General features: G+C 41.3%; 1 protein-coding gene across 4 annotated transcripts in view; it reads left to right on the plus strand.

Moving 5' to 3' along the window:
* Positions 1 to 21,085, plus strand: part of ACSL1 (acyl-CoA synthetase long chain family member 1) — a 275,902-nt gene that overhangs the window by 48,756 nt on the left and 206,061 nt on the right. For all 4 annotated transcript variants that reach the window (XM_081521831.1, XM_081521820.1, XM_081521829.1 and 1 more), the window contains one exon: positions 9,139 to 9,310. The gene's annotated coding sequence lies outside the window, so the exon portion shown is untranslated. The remainder of the gene's footprint in view (positions 1 to 9,138; positions 9,311 to 21,085) is intronic.

Consider the following 21,085-nt stretch of genomic DNA (forward strand, 5'->3'; position numbering starts at 1 on the left):
TTCAGTTTTGTAAATATACTGTGTATACACATGTACACAGAGCAGAGAGTGAAGAATGTAAATGAAAAGATCAACAGTTGATTTTTACCAAATGTGAGATTTTTCTTCCCTGTACTAAACAAATGGACTTTCAGTTACTTACTCTCCAGCAAAAATGGGTTTATTTGGGATCAACACAGAATTGCATTTCTAGATCTGTAACCATGATGAGCCAGGAGCAAGCCCCTGCACAGCAAGGAGAGGAGAAGAGGAGAAAAGTAAGTTGGAGTAGGGGGTGGGACTATCGTAGCAAAGAGTCTATTGGAGGAATTGAGAGGTCTAAGTATAGTGGCTCTTTTTTGGCTAAGTTGTGACAGTCTTTTATGGGCTGAGCTCTTGTCAGGCAAGAAATGGAGTCATTTTCCTATTGGACTCTGCTGTCTTCCTAGGGCATGAGAGCTCCTGCTTCTGGGCTCATGACTCTCTTTAATTGAGGTTTCTGTTTCTTAATTTTTATAGTGCTAGGTGGCACTAGTGGTAAAGAACCTGCCTGCCAGTGCAGGATACCTAAGAGATGAGAGTTTGATTCCTGGGTCGGGAAAATCTCCTGAAGGAGGGCATGGCAACCCACTCCAGTATTCTTGCCTGGAGAATCCTGTGGATAAAGGACCTGGCAAACTACAGTCCATAGGTTTCAAAGAGTCAGGCAAGACTGAAGCAACTTAGCACGCATAGTACTTTTATTTAATTTTTACATGTTATCATAGGTCATATATTTAAGTAATGACAAGTAATTATAAAGTAATAATTAAGTATCGCCCCTGTAGCTCAGACAGTAAAGAATCTGCCTGCAATGCAGGAGACCCAGGTTCGATCCCAGGGTTGGGAAGATCCTCTGGAGAAGGGAATGGCAATCTACTACAGTATTCTTGCCTGGAGAATCCCATGGACAGAGGAGCCTGGCAGGCCACAGTCCATGGGGTCACAAGGAGTTGGACATGACTGAGCGACTAACACTAATTAGGTAGTAATGATAAAATGTTATGAAATAATATCCTTTATATTTATAAAAATTAAAGTATTATATGGAAAAGTATGTCAAGGCTCTTTCTAACTCCTAAGACTGTTATAAGCTTTCCTGTACCTACTCCTAACTTCATGATAGCTTCCTCAGCCAGAAGACATAAATCAGTATCAAAACTATCAGGCACAGATTTAAACCAACAAATGGATATCGAACTAGTTTCTAGGAGATGATCATTATTAGCTTGAGATTCTATAAACCTCTTTTATCAACAAGTATGTAAGTAGCTAAACCTGTGTCTGATGATAAAGGACAATATACCGACATGTTTAAGAATAGGGCCAAGAGCAAATGGAAAGTTCTCAGAAAAATGTTAAGGAACTAGAACTGGAAGATACTGATAGGAAAAATGCCAAGATCTGTGTCTGCAAGGAAGGTTTATTAGTGAGGACTGTTCCAAGTGCTCTGAGAAGTCAATCTTTGATACATATAGATGTACTTGATAAAATAGATGGCTGTTTCATTGAAGCAGGGGAGGAGGCCTGTCCTAAAGAGCTTCTAGCCTAATGTCACCTTTGTATGAAGTTAAGAAGGGTGCCTCCCACCTCCTAGGGGGACACAGCTCCATGTTAGGAAAGAGCACTTAGACTGAAGGCTGGTTTTGAGCCTGCACAGATCACTGTTTTCTGGTGCCTTTGTGCAGTGCCAGTGTGTCCAGTCAGATGCAGCAATCCTGAGGTCTAGCATCTTTTATGCTCCTTCTCTGTCATTTCCTCTTCTCTCTGGTTTGGAAATGGCCCCATATGGTGCTCTGGCTCCATATGGTGAAATATAGATCTGAGACTTGGGTGGTTCTCTGGGGAAAGCAGATTGATCTGTTCTTACAGCCTGCTTTGGTTCTGCTGTTTACACTGATCAGACTTGGTGAAAGGAAATTTTTCCAGTTCAGTCCGGCTCACTCAAGCTCTGCTTTAGCGGTTAGGGTAGAATCTTATGCATTTTGAATGTGTTTATTTGCTCTGTTCCATCATTTCTATTCCATCATTTTTGCTTACATCTTCTTCAGAATCCCTTGGAAACAAGTGTCTAAGGCAGGATTAGGGTTCTCTTATTTCTCATATCATACGTTGGTCACACCCCAGTATCTCAACATTTGTCATAGTCAGTGAAGACCTATTTAGACAAAACTTACATCAGGACCTTTTACTCAACAGAAGAAATGTCTATCTTACTTACTCTTAGAGTGAACAATAAAATGTCCTTGGCCTTGTGGGGCAGAGTAGGCAGTGTCCTGGCCCATCCCTATGTGGGAAGAAAGTTGGAGGGCAAGTGAGGATAGACTCTGAGCTCCCTCTAGAAGCCAACACTTTGATCTGAACTTACAGGTCCCTTTCTGGATCTTATTTCCATAGTGATAGGAAGCAGTAAGCATGTCCTTGGACCAAAATCCTGCCTGACCAGTAGAGGATCACTCAGTATAGACATCATTTCTATGTATAGGGTAGTCAGCAGTGAGGGAATAAATGACTGGGATAACCACTGGGTGTAATATTTAACTGGTGGTTGGTATAGTTGGTATTTTAGCACATGAGGGGAGCCTGGAAGAGACCATCTTTATCAGACATTTTATCGGTTACTGAGCCTTGTATTAGCGAGAGCTATTTACCTGGTAAGTATGGGACTTATTAAACTTGTAAGTTTAAGAGCTATTGTTTCTTCTTATGAATTTATTACTTGTATTTATTAAGTCCTTATAGTATATATCGCTAAGTGAATTTCTGTCATCATAGGACTTTTTGTGTTGTTGTTCTGTGTTTCCTCAAGATAACTATAATTTGAAGTTTATGTTGATGGCCTGTTAATGCTGAACATCAATTCCTATCTTCCAGGCTAAGGTTCAGAGCACAAAATGGAAAGTAGTACCAAAGTCACTTGTGATTTCTCCCAAATAGGAAATACTCTTCTGTTCGTCATACCACTCCTGTCCTCATAGGGAGTGACTTCTTATTCCAACCCTAAAGCTCAGGATGGAACTCTTGGTTCCCCTTTCTTTTCCCAATTAATAAAAGCTATATTTCATATATTCTTTCACTATTCTGTGGTTTACAGCCCAACGTTTTTACACTCTTTCAAAAGTGAAGTCACTCAGTCGTGTCTCACTCTTTCGCAACCCCATGAACTGTAGACCCCCAGGCTCCTACATCCATGGGATTTTCCAGGCAAGAATACTGGAGTGGGTTGCCATTTCCTTCTCCAGGGGATCTTTCCGACCCAGGGATTGAACTCAGGTCTCCCACATTGTGGGCAGGCACTTTGCCATCTGAGCCACCAGGGAATCCCTAAATCAGTACTCTTTAAGCTGTTCCCCAAAGAGAAGTTTTTCACTGAATATTAAAAAAAAAAATTTAAAAATTTAAGCACAGTAGTTTTAAAGCCAACTGTCTAAAACTTTGTTCTGACATATGAAAAAGTTGGTGAAGGGTCCAGAGCAGTAATGGGGAACATTGGGTTGTTAGGGAAAGTAAGGAGAGCCTGAGAGTTGGGCTTGTTAGATCTGTTTGGATTAAGTGTTAGTTTGTGTCGGTACTTTATCATACAACTGAGTTTGGCTATTTGCACCTCTCATTAGAAGAATTTTATTATTATTTTTTGCTTCCTTTTCTCTTTGGGTTTCCCCTTGGTATTGTTCAGTTTATGCTTAAAATCGTGCTGTTTCTTGGAGGGGGAGGGTAGCTGGTGATTGCTGCCTTAGAAATCTCATGAGCTCCCCCTGCTGTTTTGAAGCTGACAATACAAGCCCTTTTTAACTTGAATTCTGAGAAACATGCAAGTAAAACCCTGTGGGTTTGTTTGATCTAAAAGGCAGACTAATACTTGCTAACTATCTCCTGAAAATTTACAAAATCAGAAAGGAAGGGAAGACTCTTCAAGTGTTTTATTTGTGCTAATACTTAAGCTAATGCAAAGGGGATGTACTCCTCCTTTGCTCTAAGAAGCAGGTCTATACCACTTTTGAAAAACTGCCAATGAAGAATGAAGAAATATATCATGAAATTATTTAACGTCTGAAATGGACTGACTAAAATCTAGAAAGTGGGTTTTTAGTCAGTTAAGTTTTGATCTGTAATGGTTTTGAAAAAAAATATGCTTTGATAATAATGAATTGACATAGTTTCTGTTTCTTTTTCTCCAAATACTTCCCCAGACTTTACATGTAGTTTGACGTAAATTTATGTGTCTTTAATTAGTATAAATTTTCATGTTAAAGATAATTTAATATCACACAGAAATCACATTTGTATTTTCATAATTGTACAAGTAGGGTATCATACAGCATCATATATTGAAAATATCAGAAGATATGCATTCATTAGATTACAAATATATATTGAAACAGCTACTAGTCACTATCCCCAGTGTAGGTGCAGAAGTTTCTGCCTTTGTGTAACTTAGTCTATTAAGTAGGCATTTGTGAGAAAAAAACTATTCAAATAAATATATAGTTAAATGCTACTATTTGTTGGATATGACATTAAAAGCACAGACAACAAAAGAAGAAAAAGATAAATTGGACTTAATCAAAATTTAAACCTTTTGTGCCTGAAAGGATACATCAACAGAGTGAAAAGACAGCCCAAGGAATGGAGGGAACCATTTGTAAATAGTATGTCTGATAAAAGATTAATAGCTAGAATATATAAAGAACTCCTACAGCTCAACAACATAAAAGCCAAACAACCCAATTTAAAAATGGGTGAAGAACTTGAATAGATATTTCTTCAAAGATATACAAATTGCCAGTAGACACAGGAAAAGATGCTCAACATCACTAATCATTAGAGAAATGCAAATTAAAACCACAAGAGACATTGCTCCACACTTATAGTATGATTTTGGAGCTTCCCTGGTGGCTCAGTCAGTAAAGGATCTGCCTGCAGTTCAGGAGACCTGGGTTCAATCCCTGGGTCAGGAAGATCCCCTGGAGAAGGAAATGGCAAACCACTCAGTATCCTTGCCTGGAAAATCCCATGGACAGAGGAGCCTGATGGGCTGCAGTCCATGGGGTCGCAAAGCATGACCGAGTGACTAACACTTCACTTCCATTAGGCTGATTATTATTTAAAAAAAAAGAATCTTCCCAAGTATTGGGATGAATGGAAGCCTTGTGCATTGCTGATAGAAATGTGAAATGATGCAGCTACCAAGGAAAGCAAAAATAGTGTTATCAAATTACAGCAATTCCACTTTTAATTACATACTCAAAAGAATTGGAAACAGGGACTTGAATAGATACTTGTATACCCAAATTCATAGCAGCATTATTCACAATAGAAAAAATATGGAAGCAACCCAAGAATCAGACGAATGGATAAACCAAATGGTATATATGTATAATAGAATAATATTCAGCCCTGAAAAGGAAGGAAATTTCTGACACATGCTGCAACATGAATGAACCTTGAAGATATAATGCTAAGTGAAATGTCAGACCCAAAAGGACAAATTTTGACCGATTCCACTTACATGAGACGCTGAAAGGGTCAAATTCATAGAGACAGAAAATAGAATGGTAGTTTCTAAGCAGTGGGGTGAGGGGGAATGAGGAATTATTTCATGAGTACAAAGTTTCAGTGAGGGAAGATGAAAAAGTTCTGGAAATGGATGGTCATTGGAGGTGCACAGCATTGCTAATGTATTGAATGCCATAGAACTGTACACTTAAGAATGGTTAATTTGATAAACTTTGTATTTTACCACAATTTAAAATAATTACCAAAAGTAATTTGAAGGGAGAAAAGCAACAGGTTTCTACTACCAGATATTTAGTCGGTAAGTGAAGATGGTCCAGGATGGCATTGCTGAAGGCTGACAGTGAAAGAGTGAAACATGGGGAAGACTGTTTGAAGGCCTTACACTGAGGAGAGCTTGAGCACTTTTGAGGAATGGAGGGAAGATCAGGGTGGTCGGCATGCAGAGATGCAAGTAGAGCACAGAGGCAGTGAGGTTGGAGGAGTAGGCAAAGAGTCGGGAACACAGAGACTTGCCAACTGTGGTGAGGAGTTTGGGTTTTACTGCAGGAATGAGAGGCTATGGAAGTAATGAGTGGAGAAGGAAAATATAATCTAAATTCATTTTAAAGATCATGCAGATTGTTGTGTGGAAAGAGATTTTGAGGAGCCCGAAGTGTAGCCTGGGAGACCAGTTAGGAAACTGTGACAGTATTGCAGCTGAGAAATAGTGGCTTGGACTATGAGAGTGTCAGAGAGGACATGGGGAAAGCTGGAAGAATTTAAGATTTTGATGCCAGGTTGCATGTTTAGGCGAGAGAGAGAGGAAAGTGCCTGGTTAAATGATATGTCGTTGCCATGTTAGGCATAAATGACTGTGTGGCTCAGTCTGATCTGAAAAACAATCTATTATTTCACCCTGGGAAAAAAGAATTGCTAAGGTACTTTTAATTCTTCAAAGAGTAACGCTACAAAAATTTTGACTGTTAGGATGCCTATTCTAAGCTTTCCATTACCATGATCAAACAGTTTCTTATCAGCTGGATCATAGGATATGATGATGACAGTGATGGGTAATTTATTGTGTCATTTCAAATCCCTTAGGGACAAAAGTGCCTTCAGAAGATAAAAGGTGACATAAAAACTACATTTCAGGATTTTAAATTAGATCACTGGAAGAGTTTAAATTTTAAAGGCATTTTCCCCCTTCAATATGATTGAAAGTAATATTTGGAAAACAAGTGAGGAAGAGGTTGGTGTATTTGAGTGGAGGAAGAGAGGCTGTCCCTCCATTCCACGAAGCTTTGTAGGTGGACTGCACTGGAAACTTCCAACTCAGTGGGCCAGGGAAACTTCTGCCTGAAGCAGTGAGAGCTTTAGTCACTTTTCTCAGAAGAACTGATTAGCTCAGGGAGCAACTAGAGCCAAAAGGAGGGTGTGTGTAAACACAGGAGCATCTCCATGACTGGCAGCTGAGAGCAGAATGCAGTGGAGAGCCATGCAGAGAGCCAGAGCTGGGAACAGTTCTGAAGGGACTAACGGTGAAATGTGAGCCATTTTTCAAAAGTGCTTATTTTTATCAAAGAGGTCAAACCTGAGTCTGGTGTAGTTAGTCTCTGGATCAAGCTTCAGGAGAGGGAAGCCAGGAAGCCCATGATCTGCACAGGAGTCCACTACCAGCAACATCCAGTCTCTGCAGAACTACAGCTCAGATAGCCTGGGCTTCCTGACAGGGAAGAAAGTGGAAAGGATGGAGGGAGAAGCTAGAGCTTAAAAGAGATTTAAAAGGCATTAAAAAATATTTTTGAAGAAGCAAGACAAAAACTATATTGTCCGGGGATGCACATTTGGGTGGTAAATTTTTTTTTTTTTTTTAAAACCAAAGAAGTGATTTCTGTAAAAGTCAAGATAATAGTTACTTATTTGGGGAGAAAGGGATTGTGATTGTGATGGAGCTACATGGAGATGGCAAAATTCTATTTCCAGACCTGTGTCATAGTTATTAATACAAGGGTATTCACCTTAAATCACTAAAATATATTTTCTCTATGTAGTTTTCTGTATATTTAATTTTACAGTAAAAAGATTTTTAAAACGTGTTCAGTTCTTATTAAGCATGTTATTATCTCTAGTCTGTTCTCTAACATTAATAATCCTTTCATCATAATTTAGCAATGCAACTCATCCATGTTTGCATCAGACCTTCATTCTTGTGCATAAATAATTTACATTCCTGAAATCATTGTTATTGATTTCCATGTCAAACATTGTCTTCAGAAAGATCAGTTCCACTGGCTGCCTACAAACTATCACCTGTGGTGAGATCTTTGTGTTGCTTTCACTACTGTAGATAATACTTGTCTCAAGTTTGGAGACTGGTGTTTATTTAATAAAGATGCTATTGTTTTAATTTAATAGTATATTTTAATAGGACTAGTAAGAGATTCCAGTTTGTGTGGCTCTATTCAATTTAACAAGAAAAGAGCCTAATCTTAGAGCTTAAGTTACTCTGAGGAAGTATTACCATTTGTCTCTTATAGACATTTCTTGAGTCCCTACTCTGGGCTGTTCTCCACTGGATTCTGGTGCTAAAAAAGATGAGTGTAATCTAGTGCTGTTTTAGAAGGTTCAGAAACAAGTAGGCCACTGAAAATAATGCAGAATTATGAAATGCAAATAAACTTATACTGGGCTTCAACTCTTTATAGAGGAACCCTATGTAAGTGCTACAAACTCTAATCTCTCTAGTTTTACTCCCCTTCAGTTCCTTCTCCACACTGAAACCAGAGCCGTCTTTCCTGAAAGGCACATCTGATCAAGTCTTAAAACAATTCACTGGCCATATGGACACCTGTGAATTCTTGAAAGTTTCTCATTTGTAATTCTGAGCTTTCACACAGATATTCTGTCTACCTGACACCCCCTTCCTTCTTTTTCGCCCCCAATTCACCTGGTTAATTCCTACACTTCCTTCGGGCATCAGCTGAAATATTACCACTTGGGAGTCTCTGCTCTAGATCTCCCACTCCCCCAGCACCCTGAGTGTTCCTCTTTAGCATTTATCATACTTTAATAACCGCTTACCTAATTTCTTTTCCATTAGACTGTGTAACTGCTGCCAGGACATCACTCGCCTTAACTCCTTGTTTCCTCAGTCTCTGGCATGTATAGGCACTTAATAGGTATTTGTCAAATAAATGATGGGGTTTTGCACAAGTGTAATGAGTAACAAACAGAAGTGCCTAATGAGATTGGGAGGTAGGGAGGTGCGGTATCAGAGAAAGTTTTCATGTGAGAAGGGAAGGTGGAATTTTCTAGGTAAAGAAGGGAGATGAGGAGGCTGGGATGGTAGTGGGATGAGTTTCTAGAAGAAAGAGGAAAGAGCATATGCAAAGGCAGAAGAGAGCCTGGCAATTTTAGGAATTTACAAGCATTTTGGAAGATAGCTAAAAGAGGTCAAATAGACATTACTTAGACCCAGTAGCCCTTACTACTTGGAAAGACTTCATTTACTGGAAGAAGCTTGTACAGAGAGTGATGACATAACATCACACAAAGTGAAATATGTGCAGCCCTGCTGAAGAGAGACTCAGCTGCTTACAGTTTCTCATTCTTTGTCTCTCTTAGGTGAGGTTATTTGAGGAATGATATCAGAAAAAAGTTTCAAGAATTTGATCCCTTTCACACTGCACTTGGCAGCAAGGCAGATCCTAAAGTGGTTTTGACCGGCTGGGGCAACAACCTGAACAATCCTGAGTGAAGAGTGCTGGGCAGATGTGTGGCCACTAAAGGAAACAGGGTGAGTCAGATCTAGAGAGTAAGAAAACCCTGGTATATACTTCTATTCACACAAAAGACAATGTACCATTTTTTTAAAAAAAGAACTTTAAAATTATTCAGTTTGTGTGTATACATGGACTATCTTTTAAAGGATGTATAAAACTGACAATAGTGATTGCTTCCTAGGAAGGGCACTGAGGACTGGGGTCAGAGGTGGAAGGGAGACTTTGGACTGTATATCCTTTTGTACTTGTAACATTTTGTACTATATAAATGTATTAACTGTTCAAAACTTATTTAAAAGTTAGTGAGTAGGTAGTGAGTACCTAGAAACATTTTAAGGAAACATCAAAAAATGTGCTTATGTTGGATGGTGGGATTGTAGATCATTTTTTTTTAAATACTTTTTAAAAAACATTTATTTATTTTTGACTGTGTTGGGTCTTCACTGTTGCTTGGGCTTTTCTCTAGTTGGGGTTGAGCAGGGGCTACTCTCTAGTTGTGAGTGGGCTTCTCATTGCGGCAGCTTCTCTTGTTGTGGAGCATGGGCTCTGTGGTGCGTAGGCTTCAGTAGTTGTGACACATGGGCCCAGTAGTTGGGATTCCCGGGCTCTAGAGCACTCACACGCTAGCAAAGTAATGCTCCAAATTCTCCAAGCCAGGCTTCAACAGTATGTGAACCATGAACTTCCAGATGTTCAAGCTGGATTTAGAAAAGCCAGAGGAACCAGAGATCAAATTGCCAACATCCGTTGGATCATTGAAAAAGCAAGAGAGTTCCAGAAAAATGTCTACTTCTACTTTATTGACTACACAAAAGCCTTTGACTGTGTGGATCACAACAAACTGTGGAAAATTCTGAAAGAGATGGGAATACCAGACCACCTGACCTGCCTCTTGAGAAATCTGTATGCAGGTCAGGAAGCAACAGTTAGAACTGAACATGGAATAATAGACTGGTTCCAAATCGGGAAAGGAGTCCGTCAAGGCTGTATATTGTCACCCTGCTTACTTAACTTATATGCAGAATACATCATGAGAAATGCTGGGCTGGATGAAGCACAAACTGGAATCAAGATTGCCGGGAGAAATGTCAATAACCTCAGATATGCAGATGACACTACCCTTATGGCAGAAAGCGAAGAAGAACTAAAGAGCCTCTTGATGAAAGTGAAAGAGGAGAGTGAAAAGTTGGCTTAAAACTCAACATTCATAAAACTAAGATCTTGGCATCTGGTCCCATCACTTCATGGCAAATAGATGGGGAAACAATGGAAACAGTGACAGACTTTGTTTTTTTGGGATTCCAAAATCACTGCAGATGGTGACTGCAGCCATGAAATAAAAGATGCTTGCTCCTTGGAAGAGAAGTTATGACCAACCTAAACAGCATATTAAAAAGCAGAGATGTTACTTTGCTGACAAAGGTCCATCTAGTCAAAGCTATGGTTTTTCCAGGAGTCATGTATGGATGTGAGAGTTGGACTATAAAGAAAGCTGAGTGCTGAAGAATTGATGCTTTTGAACTGTGGTGTAGGAGAAGACTCTTGAGAGTCCCTTGGACAGCAAGGAGATCCAACCAGTCCACCCTAAAGAAGATCAGTCCTGGGTGTTCATTGGAAGAACTGATGCTGAAGCTGAAACTCCAATACTTTGGCCTCCTGATGTGAAGAACTGACTCATTGTGAAAGACCCTGATGCTAGGAAATATTGAGGGCAGGAGGAGGAGAGGACAACAGAGGATGAGATGGTTGGATGGCATCACCGACTCGATGGACATGAGTATGAGTAAGCTCCAGGAGTTGGTGATGGACAGGGAGGCCTGGTGTGCTGCAATCCATGGGGTTGCAAAAAGTCGGACACGATTGAGCTACTGAACTGACAACTGAGTACAGGCTCAATAGTTGTGGTGCATGAGCTTAGTTGCTCCAGGGCACGTGAGATCTTCCTAGACCAGGGATTGAACGTGTGTCTCCTGCATTGGCAGATGGATTTTTCACCACTGGGCCACCAGGGAAGCCCTATAGGTGTTTTCTATCCTCTTTATACTTTCCAATATGCTTCCATTTTCTCTAATAAGCATGTATTATTTTGGTTATTAGCTTTTTAAAATTACTTTATTTTTTTAAATCTGAAGTTTAGAGACCATAAATTGGGACATCCAGCTGTCCAACTTTGGGGTCCTAGAGGACTATACAAGAAGAGAATTCTATACAAGAAATGAAGAGTATTCCTAAGCTTAGCTCTAAATTATACAGTTCCAAGAAAGTATGAAAATGTTCATGACTCTGAGAGTTATTGCATAGAAGAAAGGGCACTGAACTGGGAAGCAAACCTATTACAGCTCAAATCCTAGCTCTGCTGCAAAATTATTACGTTGACTTCTTAAAAATTCTAAATTAGGCCTCATCTGAACATTGAGGGTGATATTTTCTACTGCAGAGGTGTTTGTGGAGAATAAATGGAGTAACTGTGTGAAAGCCCCTAACACTGGGCCAGGCAGAGGAGACATCAAGGAGCAACTTTTGGGGACCTAGCTCCTTCTTGATTTCCATTAGCCTGACTAAGCCCACCTCAAACAGTGTGTTTGCAGCTTTAAGCCAAATCCCCTAGCACTGTTTCAGCCAGGTGTCTGCTCTTAAGTCTGTTTAGACCTTTTGGAGCTGTCACTGTACCTGACTGCCTAGCAAATTCCTTCCTAGAAAAAGATCTCTTTCTACCTTTCTTCCATTCTTGATGTCTTTTCTGATGCAGAGAAGAAAATGCTCAGATTAAGACTGGTTTAAAAAAAAAGGAGGGGGCAATGAATTGACAAGATAAACTCTTATTTCAAGAATTCAATGTTGTGAATAGGTCAGCAGTTTCAAAAGAAATTGATTTAGTTTATACAGCAGCCTCATGCAGATTTTAGTCATGTTAGCTAAGTTACTCGTTACAGACTATTGGCCAGACTCTGTTGTTAATGCATTTAATTCTCCCATCCACCCTATGGGATGGGTACTGTCATTCCATTTACTGATGGGAAATGAAGCCCAGAGCTGTTCAATAATTTTCAGGGCCATACAAACAAAGTGGCAGAACCAGGCCTCAACAGTTTAGCTCCAAAGCACATGTTCTCAATCACCTTGCCTCTTGATAATATTTAATGTCAAATAATGATATCATTTGATTGTAAAAGTCTGGGGGAAAAAAAAGACCAGAACATATATCTCATGTACAGTTGATCCTTGAACAACTTGTAGGTTGGGGCAGTGACCCTCAATGCAGTTGAAAATCCACATCCAACTTTATAGTCACCTTTTCATATCCTCAGTCCCACATCCTTGAATTCGACTAGCTGCAGATTGGGTTGTACTGTAGTGTGTATTTACTGGGGGGAGAAAACATCCACGTAGAAGTGGACCCACATAGTTCAAACCTGTGTTCAAGGGTCAAGTGTGATTTTTTCAGTGTTTTGCACTTAGAATTTCTGGAGCCATTTCAGAGACAGGTTTGTATGAATGGGCATAATACTGCTGCCACGATGCACTTCCTTTTACCTGAGAGTGAAGATCAGCTTTTCATTAGAGAAGGGTCAAGTTCAGGGTACTGACCAGTTGCCTAAGGGAAAAGGTATTCTGAATTTTTCTTTGCCCTTGAAATATAGCACTCATGATAGCCCAGTGTAAAAGAGAGCTCTGGACAGCTGAGGAATGAAAGAAGTCAATGTGCCTGATGTTGAGTGTGGGGTAGTTAGTGTCAAGCAGTGAGGCCTGAGAAGTACACAGGGGCCACAATGGGAAGGCCTGACAAGGAACTTGGACTTTTTCCTAAAAGTGAGGGCAGACATTGAATAATTTAAAACAGGGGATTTTAGATTTGTGTTTTCGGAAAACACTCTGACTGGGATACTGAAAATCAATTAGAAGAAAGCAGAAATGGAGGCTGGGAGATAGGTGGGAAGTTGAAAAGGGTCATTGATAGCTTGGTTTTTCGCTGTGGCTGAAAGAATAGAAGTGAATGGATCAAGAGATAGGAGGTAAAATTCACAAGACTTGATGTCTGTTTGAATGTGTAATTAGGAGAAGGGTAAGAAACTGGTCAAGGCATAGTGGTGAGTCAAGGGGAGACAGCTTGTGAGTATCTGGAGGAGAGGATAGATCCAGAAACAAGGCCTTAGTGGTGTCCCTTGCATTGCACGGCATGGTTTTGTCTAGATTAAGAGCCTCAAAAGAAACCTGGAAGATAACTATATCGTACGCCATAAGAGAAAAAACAGTTTGTGATCTGGGCAGAAAGGGACTGGGTTGAGAAAAAAGGGGAGAAGCAAAGGGAGGAAGCATTTATGTTTTGATGTATTTATACATTTGGGGAGGAAGAATTTATTTGTCCAGTACTTTTCTCTAATCCAGGGTGACTGGAAGAGCCTGCAGAAGGCTTTTTGGAAACTGAGTGTTGATAGTGGCGCTACTTTTCCTTCCCAGAATTCACGTCAGTTCTTAAGCTCTACAACTTCCTCCTTAGTGAAGATGAGGCTTATCATGTTCTGTCAAAGTGTGACTGGGGGTTATTTGGAAAAATGGACTACAGATTTGTTTTGGAAGAAGCTTGCAAACCATAGCAAATACCTGATGCCCCAAAAACCACCATCAGGTGGCAACATAAACTCATCTTATATTCTCTTTACCCACATCACTTGGTTCTTGTTGTCACAGAAAGTCATTTGATGCTTCTTGGAAGTCATGTCCAAAGCATATTCAGCTTTTTGGTGTCTCTTTTGATAATACACATTTGAAAAGATTTGAAAATGTTGTCTCACTGATAAATGTTCTCTTCATATCAGGGACACAGATAGCACAATGCTACTTTCAGTAGTTTCAGAACTTTTCCATTTTTTCTATAGTATTCTAAGAAATTCTTAGCTTAATTTCTCCCTCTGAAATGAATGATGTAGCAGTGAAATTCCTTCCCCTGCAGCCTCCCTTCACCACATACGTTTTGGCCACCATCAGCCTAGGGCTCAGAGTCATGATAGGTATTATTCAGTTATAATTTGACAGAATCCTCATTGCTCTTGTCTTTTTGACTGAGCTATTATGTAATTCAGAAATGGTTCAATTACATCCTTGTCTACGTCTTTACTGTACATCACAGTAGAAAGGGTTTGTGAAATCAGGAATTTTTCAAGCTTTTATTGCTTGTGGCCAGAATATAAATTTGACTCCCACCAATTTGACTTTTTCCAAACAGTTTCTCCAAGTACCCAGAAGTGGCTCCCCCAGATTTCCCCCCAGTACTGCTAGACAGGTTACAACTGTTACTGTTGCTGCCAGTATGTAGCACACAATACACCCAAAAAGTAGAGAGTAGAGAGATGCATTGTAACTTGTAGTCCTAAGACTTGTGTGCATCCTCTCCATGTGCATGCATGCATGCTCAGTTGTGTCTCTTTGCAACCCCATGGACTGTAGCCCACCAGGGCTACAATAGCCCACCAGTAGCCTCTCCATGGCTACCCCTTATAGAAGTTTTTCTTCACTAATTACACTTTACATTATATTTAGAAAGAATAATAAGGCTGGATCACAGATATATATCAGTTCAGTTCAGTCGCTCAATCGTGTCCGACTCTCTGCGACCCCATGAATTGCAGCACGCCAGGCCTCCCTGTCCATCACCAACTCCCGGAGTCTACCAAAACCCATGTTCATCGAGTTGGTGATGCCATCCAACCATCTCATCCTCTGTCGTCCCCTTCTCCTCCCGCCCCCAATCCTACCCAGCATCAGGGTCCTTTCCAATGAGTCAACCCTTCGCATGAGGTGGCCAAAGTATTGGAGCTTCAGCATCAACATCAGACCTTCCAATGAACACTCAGGATTGATCTCTTTTAGGATGGATTGATTGGATCTCCTTGCAGTCCAAGGGACTCTCAAGAGTCTTCTCCAATACCACAGTTCAAAAGCATCAATTCTTCGGCGCTCAGCTTTCTTCACCGTCCAACTCTCACAGCCATACATGACCACTGGAAAAACCGTAGCCTTGACTAGACGGACTTTTGTTGGCAAAGTAATGTCTCTGCTTTTAAATATGTTATCTATGTTGGCCATAACCTTCCTTCCAAGGAGTAAGCGTCTTTTAATTTCATGGCTGCAGTCACCATCAGCAGTGATTCTGGAGCCCAAAAAAGTAAAGTCTGACACTGTTTCCACTGTTTCCCCATCTATTTCCCATGAAGTGATGGGACCAGACGCCATGATCTTAGTTTTCTGAACGTTTAGCTTTAAGCCAACTTTTTCACTCTCCTCCTTCACCTTCATCAAGAGGCTCTTTAGTTCTTCTTCACTTTCTGCCATAAGGGTGGTGTCATCCACATATCTGAGGTTTTTGGTATTTCTCCCGGCAATCTTGATTCCAGCTTGTGTTTCTTCCAGCCCAGCGTTTCTCATGATGTACTCTGCATATAAGTTAAATAAGCAGGGTGACAATATACAGCCTTGACGGACTCCTTTTCCTATTTGGAACCAGTCTGTTGTTCCATGTCCAGTTCTAACTGTTGCTTCCTGACCTGCATACAGGTTTCTCAAGAGACAGGTCAGATGGTCTGGTATTCCCATCTCTTTCAGAATTTTCCACAGTTTATTGTGATCCACACAGTCAAAGGCTTTGGCATAGTCAATAAAGCAGAAATAGATGTTTTTCTGGAACTCTCTTGCTTTTTTGATGATCCAGCGGATATTGGCAATTTGATCTCTGGTTCCTCTGCCTTCTCTAAAACCAGCTTGAACATCTGGAAGTTCACGGTTCATGTATTGCTGAAGCCTGGCTTGGAGAATTTTGAGCATTACTTTACTAGCATGTGAGATGAGTGCAATTGTGCGGTAGTTTGAGCATTCTTTGGCATTGCCTTTCTTTGGGATTGGAACGAAAACTGACCTTTTCCAGTCCTGTGGCCACTGCTGAGTTTTCCAAATTTGCTGGCATATCGAGTGCAGCACTTTCACAGCATCACCTTTGAGGATTTGAAATAGCTCAACTGGAATTCCATCACCTCCACTAGCTTTGTTCGTAGTGATGGTTTCTAAGGCCCACTTGACTTCACATTCCAGGATGTCTGGCTCTAGATGAGTGATCACACCATCGTGATTATCTGGTCAACACCAAAATCAGATTGATTATATTCTTTGCAGCCAAAGATGGAGAAGCTCTATACAGTCAGCAAAAACAAGATCAGGAGCAGACTGTGGCTCAGATCATGAACTGCTTATTGCCAAATTCAGACTTAAATTGAAGAAAGTAGGGAAAACCGCTAGACCATTCAGGTATGACCTAGATCAAATCCCTTATGAGTATACAGTGGAAGTGACAAATAGATTTAAGGGACTAGACCTGATAGACAGAGTGCCTGATGAACTATGGACAGAGGTTCTTGACATTGTACAGGAGACAGGGATCAAGAAAATCCCCATGGAAAAGAAATGCAAAAAAGCAAAATGGCTGTCTGAGGAGGCCTTACAGATAGCTGGGAAGAGAAGAGAAGCGAAAAGCAAAGGAGAAAAGGAAAGATATTTCCATCTGAATGCAGAGTTCCAAAGAATAGCAAGGAGAGATAAGAAAGCCTTCCTCAGCGATCAGTGCAAACAAATAGAGGAAAACAACAGATTGGGAAAGACTAGAGACCTCTTCAAGAAAATTAGAGATACCAAAGGAACATTTCATGCAAAGATAGGCTCGATAAAGGACAGAAATGGTATGGACCTAACAGAAGCAGAAGATATTAAGAAGAGGCATATATATGGAATTTGAAAGATGGTAACGATAACCCTATATGCGAGACAGAATAAGAGACACAGATGCATGGAACAATTTTATGGACTCTGAGGGAGAAGGTGAGGGTGGGACGTTCTGGGAGAATAGCATTGAAACATGTATATTATCATGTGTGGGGCAGAACACCATTCCATGTTCGATGCATGTGACAGGGGCTCGGGGCCGGGGCAGTGGGATGATCCAGAGGGATGGGATGGGGAGGGAGGTGGGTGGGGGGTCCAGGAGGGGGAACACATGTAGACCCATGGCTGATTCATGTCAATGTATGGCAAAAACTATTACAATATTGTAAAGTAATTAGCCCCCAACTAAAATAAATAAATTTATAAAAAAAAAAAAAAAGAAGAGGCGGCAAGAATACACAGAAGAACTGTACAAAAAAGATCTTCACAACAGATATATATAGTCTAACATAAAATAGAAACCATGTTAATGTAAAAAATATAAAGTTCTGCTTTTACTGGGTAGAAATGGAAGTGTTTTACTGTGGAAGACATCTTCTGATAAGCCTACGACAGACCAGCCGTAGAGGAGGCTTACTTTTGTTTCATCAAACATTGGGAAAAGGCTCCTAGCAATATTGTAGCAAGAAAGTTTCATCATACTTATAAAGCTTTAACTAATATTTTTATTGGCTTGTGCTTTTAAGCTAAATGTAGTACATGAAGGGCACAGCAAAAATACTCAAGTTCCCAATTCCCTTGAGGTTCTTTTCCCTCCCACCATCTCTTTACAGCTCAGCCCCAGGGCTCCTGCCCAAGTCTCCCACCCCATGGTGTGTGGTTTGGGCAACTTTCCTGTTACCTCCCACAGCTCCAATCAACATAATGCTGTCTACTGCCTCTCTTCTGCTTTGCTGCAGCTCTTCCCACTGTATAGAGGATTTGCTAGTGATAATAATGGGACAGATTTGCAGACCTTGATAAAGATTGCTTCTTATCTTCCAAGGGAGCCAGAAACAGATGAGTCCCTCAAGCTCTAACTTAGCCGTTCTCTTCAGTGGTCTGCTCTTTTCTCTGGTCCCAGTTCGTCCCTTCCACGCTCACTTGTGGACACAGCAGCCACCTGTGCGCCCACTCTTAAGCCTACACCGCTTGCTGCATGCAGGCATATATGTGTATCCGCCTTCCTGACTGCACACTTATAGGCACCCAGGTTCTGTGGTTTTAGAGCATCCAATAAATAGAAGTATTTTTCCCCCTCCTACCTGTGCTCATTTAGGATGTAGATATAGGTGTCAGGTGAAGGAAAAACATGTCTATTTTGTGACTGATTAGAGAATGTGACATCCATGTGCAGAGAGTGGGCTTGCAACACTTCACCTTAGAATTAAACGAACCCATCAAAAGCATAGGAAGAGCTTGAAATCTTCCAGCCAGATCAGATGGGAATGCTTGCTTGCTTGCTTCTTCTGGGCAAGTTGGAGCCCAAAGAGAAAGGGGCCAGGGTGAGGTGCCTGGGTCCACGTTCTAAACTCTCTGATGGGCTAACTGAAGAATGTGAAAGGACCGCTGAGAGGTGTTGAGAGTGTTACCCCAGTAATACCTCTCCCCGTGGGACACACACACAGGGAGATCATTCTTATACCAGACTGTGGGTACATGGACAATCAGATATGGGGAGCGGAGCAATCAGAAAACCACAGAGGATGAGAAATAAACGTCAAGTGAGAAAGCGAGTGAGAGTGAGGGGTCCGGACCCAGGGAGCTAAGAGTCTGTAGCAGTACTTTAACCTGCATCAGGGGGTGAGTCTGGAGCTAGGAGTGGAGCAAACAGGTGACAAATATGGTTTATAAAAGCCTGGAATAGGAAAAAAATGGGGGAAATGCTGAGAAGAACATAAAGCTGCCGAAGAAAGTGTATTTAAGGAATATTAAATCAATCTATTTATTTACTCCACAATCCAGAAAAGAATCTATAACAGCCAGTGTTTGTACATTAATAGTCATTAGAATGTGTACTTTGAGAGAGAATATAGAAATGTGGGTAAAAAGCTGTCACAAAGTAACATAAAGCCAAATTTCTATATTGGAAAGAGTGTAAGAGATAGTGTTCCAAAGTTATTAGGGGGCTCTGACTACCAGTCACGGGCTTCCCTGGTGGCTCAGATGGTTAAGAATCTGCCCGCAATGCGGGAGACCTGGTTTCAGTCTGAGTAGGGCTCAGAGCCCTCAGATGGACCATGGGAGGGAATTTGAGCTCCACCCCCACTTGCGCTAAATGAAGAATGTCACTCTATCAGAATAAGCCTTGAGATTTAAGAGCCCTGGGGTTCAAAATTTTTTTTGTGATTTGCCTTGACGCTTTATTTTTTAGTTTGAGGTGGTCCCAAGATCTGACTCTTTGGAGAAGGGAGAGAGAAACAGCTAATTGTCTTAACAGCTAGCATTTAATGAACATTCACTGTGGGCCACACACTTTGTCAAGGGCTTGGAATGTACCAATTCATTTAGTCGTCTTAGCAACCCTATGAGGTTATATGCACATTTAATATCTCTATTGTTATAGATGAGGAAACATGCAGAGAGGCCTAGCAGTTTGCCCAAAAGTGTAAGCCCCAGAGCTGGAATGCAAATCCAGGTAGTCTGAACAACTATTGGTGTAAGAAGGAGAGTGGAATAGACTCAGCCCTGTCTTGAATCTTGCCTGTGTGAAAGGGGGAAAACTCTTATCAGGCTAATTTTGAATTCAAATCCTGGCTTGGGCCACTGCATTAGGTGAGCCTTTGGGAAGAGTTGACTGCCTTAATCAAGCGGGCCAAGCATGTCTTTTGCTGCCAGAGCACAAGGTAGAATTTCTAGGCAAAGGCAGGGACATTGCCCTGTCTGACAGAGTGTATGTAGATTGTTCCAGAGATTTCTGGGTGGATGTACGAGTGTTTTCTGGTCCCTGCTGAAGCTCAGAGGGGCCTTTGGGCCAGAAACAAGAGGCCTAGGGGAGGTGTAGAATCCAAGAGCTTCAGCACTATAGTGTTGTTACTGAATCCAAGCTCACTGCATGATAGGCCAGTTAACCGAGAGATGGGGCGTTGAGGCAAGGAATATGACTATATTTGGCCAGCAGACGGAGAAAATGGCAGACTAATGTCTCAAAATAACCATCTTATTGGGCTCTGAATGCCAGGTTCTTTTATAGATCAGAAGGGAGGCTGAGGAAGTAAAGCAAAAAAGGCCATTAATCTTGCAAATATCTCCTGGAATGGCCTGCTCCAGGGATGGACTGTGTTAATTTCTTCCTTCCTGTAGCCATCCACAGGTGGACGGGGTCCTGAAAAAGGGCATTTTGGTTTAACATTCAGGCAGAGGGGCAGGGTTCCCCTAGGCAGGGCATTATGTGTGGACAGTATCCTTTTAGTGAACAAAAGCAATGGGAAGCAGAGGTTAAAGTATAAGAGACAGATCCAAGATGGAGTCAGTTCCTCCCTGTAACAGTATCATTCCACACGTATTTATTGAGCTCCTACTACCTGCCCCATCTCGCCTTACTTTTCTTGATGTGTTACTCTGTGCAGATACCCATTACCACGTTCCTAGGGTGCTGTGCCTTTGTGGGGTCAGGTGGACACTCACAGGGCTGCTCTTCCACCTCTCTTGCCTGGTCTCTAGCAGGCCAGACTACTGGGCCCCCACTGGGACTCGGCCCTGCTTGTTCAATAACGCTTGGAAGCACAAGTGAGCTCTGTATTACTGCCCTTTCCACTGAGGTGGCTGGAGGGCCTCGAAGGGCCTAGTTGTAGCCCTACAGAGCCACAGGGCAAAGCACCCAGCCATCAGCTTTGTTCCTCAAGCCTCTGGAGAAAACCTTTGATTTCATGGGGATGATTATTTTTATTCTTGCCCACTCAAGGATGAAGCCCAAGAAACAAGAGGTTGCCCCTTTCAGAAGCATCACAATGGGTCACCTCCAGCCAAACCCACTGTTTTTTGTTTTTTGTTATTTCTGGGTTTGGTTGAGCCTCTCTTGGAAACCATTACTATACAACTTA

Source organism: Giraffa tippelskirchi, chromosome 8, assembly GCF_054371585.1.
Source record: "Giraffa tippelskirchi isolate mGirTip1 chromosome 8, T2T-mGirTip1v1.2.pri, whole genome shotgun sequence".
Lineage (NCBI taxonomy): Eukaryota > Metazoa > Chordata > Mammalia > Artiodactyla > Giraffidae > Giraffa > Giraffa tippelskirchi.